This window comes from Pteropus vampyrus, unplaced genomic scaffold, assembly GCF_000151845.1.
Source record: "Pteropus vampyrus isolate Shadow unplaced genomic scaffold, Pvam_2.0 Scaffold505, whole genome shotgun sequence".
Taxonomy (NCBI): domain Eukaryota; kingdom Metazoa; phylum Chordata; class Mammalia; order Chiroptera; family Pteropodidae; genus Pteropus; species Pteropus vampyrus.
This window is the reverse complement of record NW_011889286.1, coordinates 522,191-535,035: the sequence shown is the minus strand read 5'-3', so window position 1 is coordinate 535,035 and position 12,845 is coordinate 522,191. Positions and strand designations below refer to the sequence as shown.

General features: G+C 38.0%; 1 protein-coding gene and 1 long non-coding RNA gene across 3 annotated transcripts in view; one reads left to right on the top strand and one right to left on the bottom strand.

Annotated features, from left to right (window-relative positions):
* Nucleotides 1-6,320: 6,320 nt before the first annotated feature.
* Nucleotides 6,321-9,478, bottom strand: LOC111732920. The gene is made up of 2 exons (XR_002777756.1): nucleotides 9,362-9,478; nucleotides 6,321-8,731 (listed from the first exon to the last, which is right to left on the bottom strand). It is a non-coding gene; the product is annotated as an uncharacterized LOC111732920 (long non-coding RNA).
* PAFAH1B2 (platelet activating factor acetylhydrolase 1b catalytic subunit 2) overlaps nucleotides 8,931-12,845 on the top strand; it is a 26,652-nt gene continuing 22,737 nt past the window's right edge. Inside the window, exon 1 of one of the 2 annotated variants that reach the window (XM_023524881.1) lies at nucleotides 8,931-9,090. The gene's annotated coding sequence lies outside the window, so the exon portion shown is untranslated. The remainder of the gene's footprint in view (nucleotides 9,091-12,845) is intronic. The other variant, XM_011383185.2, reaches the window with a different exon arrangement.

Sequence of the window (12,845 nt, the reverse complement as noted above, 5' to 3'; positions counted from 1 at the left end):
ATGTACTTAATGCCACTGAATTGTATATTTATAAATATGAAAAAAAAAACACCAGAAATCTGATCTTCTTACTTTCCTTCTTAAAATCTTTTAATGACTTCCATTTGCACTTAGCACGGACTGTAAGACCCTGCATTACCTGGCTAATACTTTGCCGACTTCATTTTGTGAAGGAAAGAAGAGAAGGAGCAGATGTGGACTGGTGGCTGGAGGATGAAGTTGAAAAGGCAGTTTGAGGCCTAAAAGGGAGGAGAGAATGACAAGCCATAATAAGGAAACCGCACTTTTAAGAGAAAAAGCAAGACCTTACAGTGTAGAAATGGAGCTAAGGATCCCCAGTGGTTTATGGTAGAGAGAAAGGGAAAGGGTGTGATCCTGGGCTGAGTGTCTAGCACCTGAGCATTTGGAGACTTAGGGAGGGGAAGAGAGAAAAATGAGAAAGAACAAGTTTGTTCTTGGCCTATGCTCAGACAGGGAAATTAAGAGGAGGGGACAGAGACAGATGTTAAACGACTATGGTATTGTTCACTGAACTGTAAAGAGTGTAGTTTGAACCCGAAATCAAGAGACCTTAATGAAAAACAGTAAGGGAGGGATGATTCTAAAGGCATTTGATAAAGGCAGAGAGAGGTCAGAAGGGCACACGGCTAGGGAAGCTCATTCTTCAAGAATAAAAAACAAACACAAAAGCTATGAGGTTCCCAAAATCACTGTAAAGGTAGTCAGAGACTGTAGATCAGGCACTGCTATTATACAAACTATGAAATTAGCCTTTGTAACTTCCTCATCCATATTAGTTTTGTTTTCTCTTGTCAGTTTCCCTTTAACAGTTTTGCAACAGAACCTGTAAAGTGGAAAGAACTTGTGGGCTTATCTTGAGAAGTGACTGGGAAGGGAAGCTGGGCATCTTTATGTCCACTTCCAGAGTCAGGGGAGAAGGAAAAACCACAAAAAGAGAGTGAGTGGTGGCAGTTAAAGTTCCACGTGATAAAAACACTTTTTAGGAAGTGTTTGACTTAGTTTGCTGTAGAGAAGTTTAGATTACAACAAAACACAACCAACCTCAAATTGCCACCAGCCTGGTCTAAGCCACCATCACTTCTTGCCTGGACGATTGCAATAACCCCTGACTAGTCTCTCTGCTCCCATTCTTGCCCTATAGTCAATTCTCAGGCCCAAAGCTTGAAGATTCCTTTTTAAATTAAAGTGGGATCGTGCTTCTCAAAATTCTACAGTGGGTTCACATTGTTCTCAGGAAAACAAAGTCCAGCCTCCGGTCTACATATTCTGGCCCTTGTCACTTCTGTTCCTGTTTTCTACCACACCTCCTATGCTCACTCTACTCGAGTAACCCTGCCCCGCTGCTGCTCCTCAAATATGCCAGACCTGTGCCCTCCTCAGGGCCTCTTCAGTAGCTATTCCCTCTGCCTGGAAGACCACTATGAAAATATGCACACAATAACTCTCCCACTGCCTTCAAGTCTTTCTTAACGCTGCCTTCTCAAGTGAGGCTTACCTTGAATATTTAAAAATATAACTTATACCACCTCCACCACTCTGCCACTCCCAAGCACTCTCTCCCACTTTATAGCTTTTATTTCTGTAGTACATACTTACATTTATACTATATACCTGTCTTATTTTTTATCGTGATGTTTAATGTTTATTATCTCTTCACACTAGAATGTAAGCTCCAGAAAGGCATAGCCCAAGCCCCTAGAAAGTGACTGGCACATGAAAGCACTCAGTATTTGTGAAAGAATGAATGGATGAAAATATATGGATTCTTTCCTTTGTGTTAACCTAGGAGACCTTCATGAGTGAGACCCAAATCTCTGACCTTGGTCCTGAGCTGTTTTGTTCTTTTGGTAGAAAAAATACAAAGTATATTTACCAAAGAACTATCAATAACTAGGGCTGGCCAATACTGGAATGTGCTGCCTTAGAAGAAGAACGTTACTTAAGTCAGAATTTGAGTAACTATCTGTAAGTAATGCTATAAATAGATTTCTATGACTTCTGCGATATCCTCTAACTTTTAAGTTCCCTGATAATGGTTATGTTACTGCTTCTACTTAAGAACCTACGAAGGTTTCCTATCACCTAAGTAACTCACTTTCCTTTTTTGCAAAGCCCTGCTTACTTTGATCCCATCCTATTTTTTTTTTCCCCCAGTGGTTTTGAAAAGCTTTCTTCATCCCACACAGAGGCCATGCCTATTATATTTCAGCTGTTTGACATTTAAATAACATCAGTTTTGGATTCAGACAGAACTGGCTCTGAATTCTAGATCCATCACTTGCTGTGTGGATTTTGGTAAGTTATTTGATTTCTTTCAGCTTTAGTTTTTATCATAAAATGAAGATGATGATGTGAAGAAGGAGGAAAGGGGGAGAAGAAGGTATGTATATTTGGAGATTAATAAATATCATACGGTAAGTTCCTGGGACTATGTCTAGTACTTAGTCCTGTCACCTTTATTCTATACAGATTTTTTTCCCTTCCTTCAAGACCATACTACTTAGTATCTAATTGCTTTTGAATTGTTTCATGTATTTTCATTATGTCTTTACTACTAGAATGTTATAGAATAGTGGGATCTGCAGGCAGGAGCCAAAAAGTTTACTCTCTCACCTACAGCGTTTACTCTCTCACCTCTATAAAATGAGAAGGCTAGACAAAATAATCCTTTTAGCTACAAATTCTATTCTTTCAATAGGCCTGTTGTATCCCTGAGGTGGCTAGTACAATCTGACATGTATTATTGTTTAATAACTATTTGTTAACTGAATGACTAAAATCTCTTCATTATTATTTCTATAGGCCCTATTTGCAGTAGCCATATGCAATAGTATTCTGTGAAGATCAACAAGGATAATGTATATGAAATTAACTTAAAAATTTAAAGTTGTAATTATATATGTAAAACTGTAACTAAATATATATATATACTTGTGTGTGTATATATATACACACTACCACTGTATATATATCTATATATTGGTAGGAAGAGTAGTAACAGAACCATCCATGATGTGAAGATATTCTAATTTATTCACTAATGTAAGGGTGAGGCTGGGTTTATGTGACACCAGGCCCAACTTATGCATGTCCAGGGTGATTCTCTGATAACAGAGAGGTCCCATGTCATTGGGAAATTATTATTTATTAGTTTTGTCTGGGTTTGGGAATAGAAGGAGGAATGAATAGACAGAACATGGAGGATTTTTAGGGCACTGAAAATACTCTGTGTGATACTATAATGATGGGTACATGTCATTACACATTTGTCCAAACCCATAAAATGCATAGTGCAAAAGTGAACCCTAGTATATGTTACAGACTTTGGGTAATTATGATATGTCAATGTAGGTTCATCATTTGTAACAAATGTACCACTCTGGTAGGTTGTTGATAATGAGGGATGCTATATATGTGTGGGGACAGGAGGTATATAAGAAATCTCTGTACATTTTTCTCATTTTACTGTGAACCTAAAACTGCTGTGAAAAAAATTGTCTTAAAAAAATTTCAATTCAGGTATCATTTTCTTAGAAGCCTTTTCTGACCATGCATCTCTAAGTTGGGTTAAAAACTCCTCCTTTTATTTATCAGAGTATTATATTCAATGCTCTCATCTATCATTACATACTATATTAGGATCATTTGTTTTTGTGTCTGTATCTATCACTAGATTGTGAGTTCCTTGAGAAAAAGAATGTTACCTTACTCATCTTTTCTCCTCATAGTTTAGCAGAGTGCTTGGCACATAGTAATAATTCAATAAATATTCACTGAAATGAAAAGACATTCAATGGGCCTCAGTTCACTTTGTCAATTATTTGGACATTGCTTGTAAGAATATACAGCTTTTTAAACATACGAGAAGATACAATGAACTGTTTTCCAGAATTAAGTAGGACTACAGCAGGTTATCTCCTGAGTCCCAACTTCCCACTGCATCACCAACCATTCAGGGTCCCTGTTGTTGATTCCATTCTTGACTTTATTTCCAGTATCTACTCCCCTCGGCTTTTCTGGTCTTCTTTCTTGAGACCTGAAAATTGACCTTGACTTTATTCATCCATCAAACACTTACCAAAAAATACTTATTATCCCATGCACTTCCTGGCACTGTGGTTACAAGGAGACAAGGCTTCTGCCCTGGAGGAACTCATATTTAGTCAGGGAAAGCGATTTGTAAAAAAATGGTTATAAGAGACAGAGAGACAGTACAATAGAAACATCCATGGACACTTGGCATTTAGAATTCAGAGTTGTACCTTGAGAGAGCCCCTGAGAATCCATGATATAAGGATATATAATTTTAGTCAGGTAGAAAATTGAATGAAACTACCGTCAAGGTTGGTAGGCAATGAAAGTAAGTCACTTAACCAGTAATTGAGGCCAGATGCCTAGACAGGGTGTGGATTTGGGCCTGGCATTGGGGTTCTTTATTCTTCCTTAAGCACATTGTTACACTCATTACAGATATCAAGTGATTGCTTAAAATTTTCAGGTATATTTCATCATAAAATTATATACTATTATGGGGCTCTCAAAATTGGTGAGTTCTCAAAGACCTCAAGAAGGTGTTCTTATGAATATGAAGGAGATATTATATATACTTAAGAATAAATTCATCAACTATATAACCTGTGCAATGAAAGCTACAAAATATTGCAGAGAGAAATTAAAGATCTAAAATAATGGTACAATAAACAATATTTATGAATCAGAAGACTCAAAGTTGTTAAGATGTCGGTTCTCCCCAAACTGACTTATTGATTCAATGCAACACAATAAAAAATTTTAAAGTCTTTTTTGTAGAAATTGACAAATTCATTCTAAATATTATATGGAAATACGTAGAATACCTAGGAAGGACCTAGAATAGTCAAAACAATTTTGAAAAAGAAGATAGCTAAAGGAATTACACTATCTGATTTCAAGAGGAACAAGAGAGTTACAGTAATTAAGACAGTTTAGTATTGGTGTGAAGACAAACATCAATGGAACAGATTATAGAGTCTGAAATTGACATACATATATTATATATATATATATATATATATATATATATATATATATATATAGCCAATTGTCTTTCAGCAAAGGGGCGAACATAATTCAGTGGAGAAAAGAAAACTCTTTTCAACAAATAGTGCTAGAATAATATGCAAAAACATTAACTTTGTCCTTTACTTCACACCATACACAAAAGTCAACTTAAGAAGGATTGCTATCTGAAATGTAAAAGTTAAAGTTATAAAACTTCTAAAAGAAAACAGGAGAAACTTGTACTAAGAGTAGGCAAAGATTTCTTAAATAGGTCATAAAGATTACAAACCATAAATGATAAACTGTACTTTATCAAAATTAAAAACTTCACTTCTTCAAAAGATACTGTTAATAAAATGAAAACACAGCCACAGTTGGGAGCAAAATGTTTGAAATATACATATTTGCACAGGACTTTTATTCAGTCTATAAAAGAACTTTATAACTCAGTAATAGAGAAAAAACCTAATATTTTTTTTTATGGGCAAAGGAGTTGAAAAAGCACTTTGCAAAATAAGATACATAAATGGCCAAAAAGAACATGAAAAGATGCTTAATAGTATTAATCATCAGGGAAATGCAAATTAAAATCACAATGAGATATCACTACACACATATATATTAGAATGGCTACAATTAAAAAGACTGATAATGTTATGTGCTATGGAGGATGCAGAGCAACTGGAAGTCTCACACACTGCTTGTAGGGGTGTAAAATGATAAATCATTTTGGAAAACAGTTAGGCAGTTTATTATAATGCTAAACATACACTTGCCTATGACTCAGCAATTTAATTCCTAGGTATTTACCCTAGGGAAATGAAAATACATGTCCACACAAAGACTTCTACGGGAACTTTCACCTTAGTTTCATTCATAAGCAAAACTAGAAACAACCCAAAGGTCCATTAACAGTTAACTGGATAAACAAATCCAGTCAATGAGCATATGTAGAATATCCATATAATGGAATACTACTCCATAATAAAAAAGAATGAACTACTTATACACACAATAACATGGATGAATCTCAGAAACATCATGTTAAACTCAAGAAGCCAGAAACAAGAGTACCTACTATATATTTTAATTTATATGAAATTACAGAAAAGACAAACTAAGGTGGCAGAAAGCAGATCAATGTTGGGTTATGTCAAATGACTTAGGAGCCAATTTGAATAGGGTCCCATTAATCAAAAATTGGACAATCTGGTTTTCAGTAAGCTTAAAAATTACAACGGAATGAAACGCATCAAGTGTATTTCAGTCCATGAGTTTATAATGATACTAAAACAAATACACACATTAAAAATATACGTAAGATAAATTAACAATTGTGGAAACAAAAATGTTGTTATAATGTTTTTACTATATTTCTAACAATATCTTGGCCTGACTCCAAAGATATTAAAATTGAGAAATGAATTACTTATTGAATATATAGCTATTGAAAGAAATTGAGGCAAAGGGAAATGTGTTAATTAGTAAGGATGCAAGTGAAAAATTTTTTTTGCTTTAAATATTTCTTAATGTTGTTTCAACAATAAACAAAACTTTGAAACTTTTTTTCTATAAACCATCTGACCTTGTGTTCTACCCACAGAAATCCCCTGAATTCACATCACTTGTCCATTCTCAATTTGTGTAGTTTTTCTTCCCTCTTTTCATGTTTGAAATGCCAGGTTTTCTGAAATCTCCTAGTTTTATTACTGTAAGTAATGAAATGACAGGTAATCTCCTAAATTCCAGGCCACTTGGGTTGTATTTTGACATATAATCATTCTCAAAGTCCTAGGTTCACTTTTGATCATGTCTACTCTGGCCCATTTGAGGACTCCGATCAGTCCACAGGCATTTGGTAAAGGCTTATATATTTTCTCCCTTTAGGTTGTCATTTAGTCCTGAGGGAAACCAGACTAAAGAATCTGGACGGATTCATAAAACCTATCATAATTAATGAGGAAAAAAAACAAACTTGAAGGGCAAGCTCTCCTGGCAATTATCAATTTGTCTCATAGTCAGAAAACAATTATTTGTACCTATCGCCAACTAGGACTGTCTGGTAAATACAGACTCTGAATGTGGCCCAGAAGAAAGGGAAGTTGTGTGTGGGAAGAGAGGAGGAGAGATCGTGTGTGTGTGCCACCAGAATTGTATTCCTGCATGTAAATGAGGGGAGGGTGTAAGTTTAGAGTTAGAAAAGACCTTAGCAATGATCTAGTCCATCCTTTTTTATCTTGCAGACTAAGAAGCAAAGACTGGAAGAAGTTAAATGAGCCGTGGTCCTCAGACAAGAACTCAGGGCACTCTGAAGCCTAATTTAGAATCCTTTCTGCTCTATCACCTGCATATTTTAAAAAATAAATTGCTTAGAAACTGAAACAGAAAAATTCAGCAGACAAGCTTTTAATAAATTTCGGTGTTCAGTGACATTGAGATTTTGACAAAACACTAAAAACTGCCTAAGCCATAAAGGCATTAAAATATTTATCTAAAAAAGTTGAAAACAAGAAAGTGTAAAGTTAGCTCATGGGTTCCATACAGCACACATTCAACTCTTGATCATTTCATTCCTCATTCAGCAGTATTTAATGAGTGTCTGCTCTCCCTCAGGCACAATGCCAGGTGCTAGGGACCTACAGCACAAAGTCCTTCCTAGCTCAGAACTTCCAGCATAGCAAGGAAGACAGTATATTAAAGTAGTAATTAAAGTGTGTTAGATGTTAAAATTGGAGATATGCTAGATTCTTTAGATTTACCCGTGGAGAGTAATTCAAGCTCTTTCTCTTCTGTTACCAATATATTTCTCAGCTGCCTTTTTATACCATCATTTGAGTTTCCCAAATTCTTTTCAGTAAAACACTTAAAACAACAAACATTTCCTGAGCACCCACTGGTGTGCCATATATTGTGTGAAATTCTGCAAGAGAATTCCGAAGTAAACTAGCAATGTAAAAACCATTATATATGAGGACAAATTTTTTTGGATTATATATGCCTGATAAATTCAGTACTTGACAGCACAGGTGATCTTAAAAATAATTTGATATATCTCAATACTTTAGACTCCCAGGTTTTTTATAGTATTCTTAACAGGTTTTGTTAGCAAAATCAAAACCCCTGATCATTTCCAGAGTGCTGGAAGGCTCTACTGGATTCCCGGCATGTTTGAATGAATCCTCTCCGTCTTTAAAAGGCCAGCTCAGAGCGCTGCTCCGCAAACGTTTCTCTTATAATCTGCATACATCTTTCGCCCCTCCTCCGTACTCTTAGAGATCCCCCACTTATACAGCATTTAGTATATATTCTTTACAATATTGATTTTGTATATGTCTGTCTTCCCCTAAACTGGATGGATCATTAAAGACTGTGACTCCCCATCCCCCTGCGCAGTCACTTTAAGAGGCAGTCTCCTTAAGAGGCAGTCTCCCCAAATCCGTACATTCACCATAGAAACAGAAATTCCATTCATAAATATAGGGGACTCTCTCATTAACTATGGGGCCCTACTTCCCTCCAACTTGCAGCAATCTGGTTTATTCCATGGAGTGGAGAAGAAAGCCAAACTGGCTGGATGCAAAGGGAATGGCGTCAGTGTGAGGTCACGCCACATTGTTCCGAATGCCATCTTCAAACCGCAGTGACATTAATGCAGGATTGAGGGATGCAGCTGGAGGAAAGATACGGACCCAAGTTACCCAGCATACGAGCAAAGAGAGGGCAGGATAGAGAACAAAGCGGGAAACCTCGCGGGGCGTGGCAAGCCACCTGGGCGCCAGCAGCGAGCGCCGGCTGAGAGGGAAAGTAAGCAGCGGGGAGCCAAGCTACAGTCGGGCAGGATGGGGCGGGACTTCCGGAAACCATTTGCCTGAGTGGCAGGGGAACCGGAAGTGGGGGTGCTGCTGCTGCTGCTGGTGCTGGGGCCCGAGGAGGGACGCGCTGGAGCGGGGCCGCCGGGACTGAGCGAGCGACAGACGCGCCACCCGCCGACGCCTCAGCCGCTTGGGCCCACACGGACCCTCTGCCTCAGTGAGTGTATCCAGGGTTGTGGGAAACCTGTGGCTTAGAGTTGGGGGTTGGAAGGGACTGCGATTTGTTATTGTGAGAGGCCCGCGACCTCCCCTCCCCCATCCTCCAGGGCCCCTCCCCCACCCCCTACTGCCGACCCTTAGGGGACCGCGCGCGTTCGCTCCCCATGCTTGGGCCCGGCGTTGGTTCCCCAGCCGCCCACGCTGCCCCCGGACCTCCAGGTCGCTCGCGGGCCCTCTTAGAGCCTTTCTCAAACACCCCACCCTCAAACCTGTGGACTCTCCTCCGCCGCTGGCCGCCTCCTCCACCTCGTCTTTCGCCGTAGAGGAATACGGTGGCGGGGCGCACCGTCCTCTCCACCCCCTGGTGGAGGCCGCCTTGTACCCCCAGCTTCCTTTGGCGGGTGGTTCGCCGCTGTCAGCACCATTTGTAGCAACTCTTCTGCCTCTAGTCTCAGCTGTTGCCTTTCCCTCCATCCCCAGTGTTGTACCTCTGACCCTCCTTTTCTCTTTCCTCTTGTCTGAGAGGCGTTTAACGCCGGCCCAATTATTCTGTTGTTTTTTGAGCACTTTTTCCTCCCCCTTTTGTTAAAAAATTTCAATTCTTTAGGAACTTCTCTGTTTCTTTCTCTAACATATCTTAAAAATGCATAGACTGTTACAACTCAGAAGGGATTATTTCTTGGAGGGCTAGCCAGTCCAGCACCTCATTTCAGAGATAGGGCCCCACGAGGTTGGTTATTTGCCCAAGGTCAAACAGTTAGTTAAACCTGCCAATGGACAGGTATTATTAGGTGTTTTTTACCCGGTCCATGTCCATTTACCAGATCTGAACCTTCTGGCCTATAGGTTCGTCACAAACCCATTATATGTCGACCCACTGTTCTGCTTTTCATAGCTCTCAGGCCAGCGTTGCTTTTCATAATTTATGTATAAACTTTAAGAAAATCAAACATTTGAAGTTTGGCCTCTTTTTAGAGCTTACCCACAGAGAAATGGAAGACCATCAGAACCTACTCTAGGACCTCATTTTGTAAAACTTTAAATTGGGAGAGAGGAGGTAAAGGTGTGCAGAAAGAGGAAGGAGAAAATACGGAGAATTGTCTACCCTGTGTCTTTAGATTCTTCTGGGTACATTGTTCTGATATAAAGGTTGCCTCCTTGCGGGGGAACAGGGGAGGAGTAGGAAATCATTGTGCTTTAATTGGTTAGCTTGGCCTTTGATAATAAATTATGGATGTGCTGGAACCCCAGGGACTCACCCACCAGCCCACTGAGGCAGGATATTCAGGATCAAGCCTGCCTCTCTCCTTCAGAATAACTCTACCTACCAACTGCCTCTGAGACAAAATGAAGAGTCTTAGGTCAAAGTGGAAACATTCTAAATCTTTTCATTCTTAGTGCAACTTTCCTCCTACATCTGTTTCCTGGTTAAATTAAAGAAACATCCAGCTCAGCTTGAAAATTTATCATTCTTTGTTGTTAAAACTGATTTCTGTTTAGACCCACTACACCATGCTGGTATAATCATCTAGAAATAATGCTGTTATGCTCTTGTAGTCCAAGTTAAGTAAAGAAGATAGAAAATTCAGGAAAATAGGAAAATGCTCTGCAAGTCTTTTACTCTTCATCTACCCAGAGAATTAATTTTAATGGACAGTCAAAGCTTTCCTGGTCAATTAACAAAACTTGGTGTTCTTCAGGCCTTTATCTCCATTTGGCTGGGATTTTTTAACTGAACCTGCTGTTAGTGATGTCAGAAGTTGATGCTACACTCAGGAACTTATGAATCAGTAAGGTGAGATAGGAGTCAAATTCCCTAGTTAGTACTTTATAGATCACAGCTTTACCCAGTACCACTATGTTACAGTATTTCTCTCAGCCTGAGTCAAACCCCAAATCACTCAGATTTTGGTGACTTACTCACAGTTGTTCCCTGGATAGCTCAAAATTCATTCTTCATTTTTATTGTAAAGAATACAACAGTTTATTTTATCTAATTCCCAAATTATTTGCATCTGCTAAATGCATAGTCCCTTAGTTTGTACATTTCCAGCCTCTTAAAGAGATTGCATGGGTTTCTGGCTGTTTTTCTTTACCTATGTTTAAAAATGTTACCAAGCCATAGGCGTAGGTAAAACTGAAAGCTACTTTGTATTGTAAGATTTTGATTTGGCAAAATAATACAAAATTCAAGTGTCTGAAGGCACAAAGAAACAAATTTTTGCTCAGATACTTTGCCCTTTAGAGGAAGAAGAGGATGACATTGAATTCATAGTTAAAACAAACGAACAACAACAAAAAAAAAACAGACTAGATAATTGGGAATATTGTGTTATCTTCTCCCAGTTCTACCTGCCTGGTAGCCTCAGATAAGTGACATTTTTGTTCCTCAGTTTCTTTACCCATATAGTTTTTTCATTTTGCCATGAAAAAATTTAAGACCAAGATGAAAGTATTTTGTTCAGGGAATGCCATTAAATCGGAGAAGTAGTAATAAAAGATAAAAGTAATTGACTTAATAAATTAGAATTTATCATTGTTTCTTATACTCTTTTTTGTATAGAGCCTGATGTCCTTTGCTTAAGAGTAGTAGGTTTTAAAATGATATCACCCAGAGATCAAATTCTGGCTCTCCCTATCATGGAGCAGGTTCCTTAAAACTGAGTTTTAGTTTTTATTTAAATAACAAAGCTCCTAGCACAATATCTTGTAAATAGTAAGTTCTTAATAAATCTTAATTGCAGTTATTGTTTTAGATCAGTTTACCTGTTGGAGGAACTCTGATGATTCTATAGTTTATATAGATCATTGGTCTTGAAAGTAGAGTATGTCTACTCCCAGGGATGCATAACATGATCCATTGTAATACAGGGAAAAATTTAGAACTCTCTTCATTTATTTTTTATGTAAAAAAGGAAAAAAGTAAACCTTATTGATACATGTACATGTTATAATATAGATTAACAATATAATGAACAGTACAATATACAAGTTAACAGTAATTCACATTTAATTTATAAATATATAGAGAGGTGCATTTCAAGATTCTAAAACATTAAAAAATGTTTGGACCCCACTAATCTGGACCAGTCTTTACTCATATGCATTACTTTACTTTATGCTTTTCTATTAGGTGTTCACCTAGCCTGTCTTTGAATCTTTCTTGTAGGAATCTGTCTTGAGATACAAGCCATGTCATTTTGTAGTCATATTTGTTAGAAATTTGCCTCACTGTATTATTCTGTCTCTTGGCCCTGTCTTCCTCTTTGGGGAACATGCAGAATAAGCCTAATAGCCTTTCCTAGTAACGGTTGAATACCTTGACAACTATTTATGCCCCCTGTTTTCCTCTTCCCCAACCAATTTTTCTACAGGTTCTAAACATATCAATTTTTTCCCAACTGTTTTTAATATGACAGGTTTTCACATTTCTCCCATCTTGGCTCCTTTCCTTTAGACACCTTCCAGTTGTCAAAATTCTTTTAAAGTTTTTCAACAAGATAAGTACATTGTATCCCTAGAACTGAAATGAATTTAAGGGCCTGCATTTTTTCTTTTAAGTGGTGAGGGATGTATTTGAATACATATTATTATGAAGATACCTCATGGTCACAGTTTGTCACTCTTCTTTAAACCAGCAGTCTCTGACCTTTTTGGCACCAGGAACTGGTGCTCCTATCAGAATCTAATGCCTGATCTGAGGTGGAGCTGAGACGGTGATGCTAGTGCTGGGGAGCGGCTGCAAATACAGAT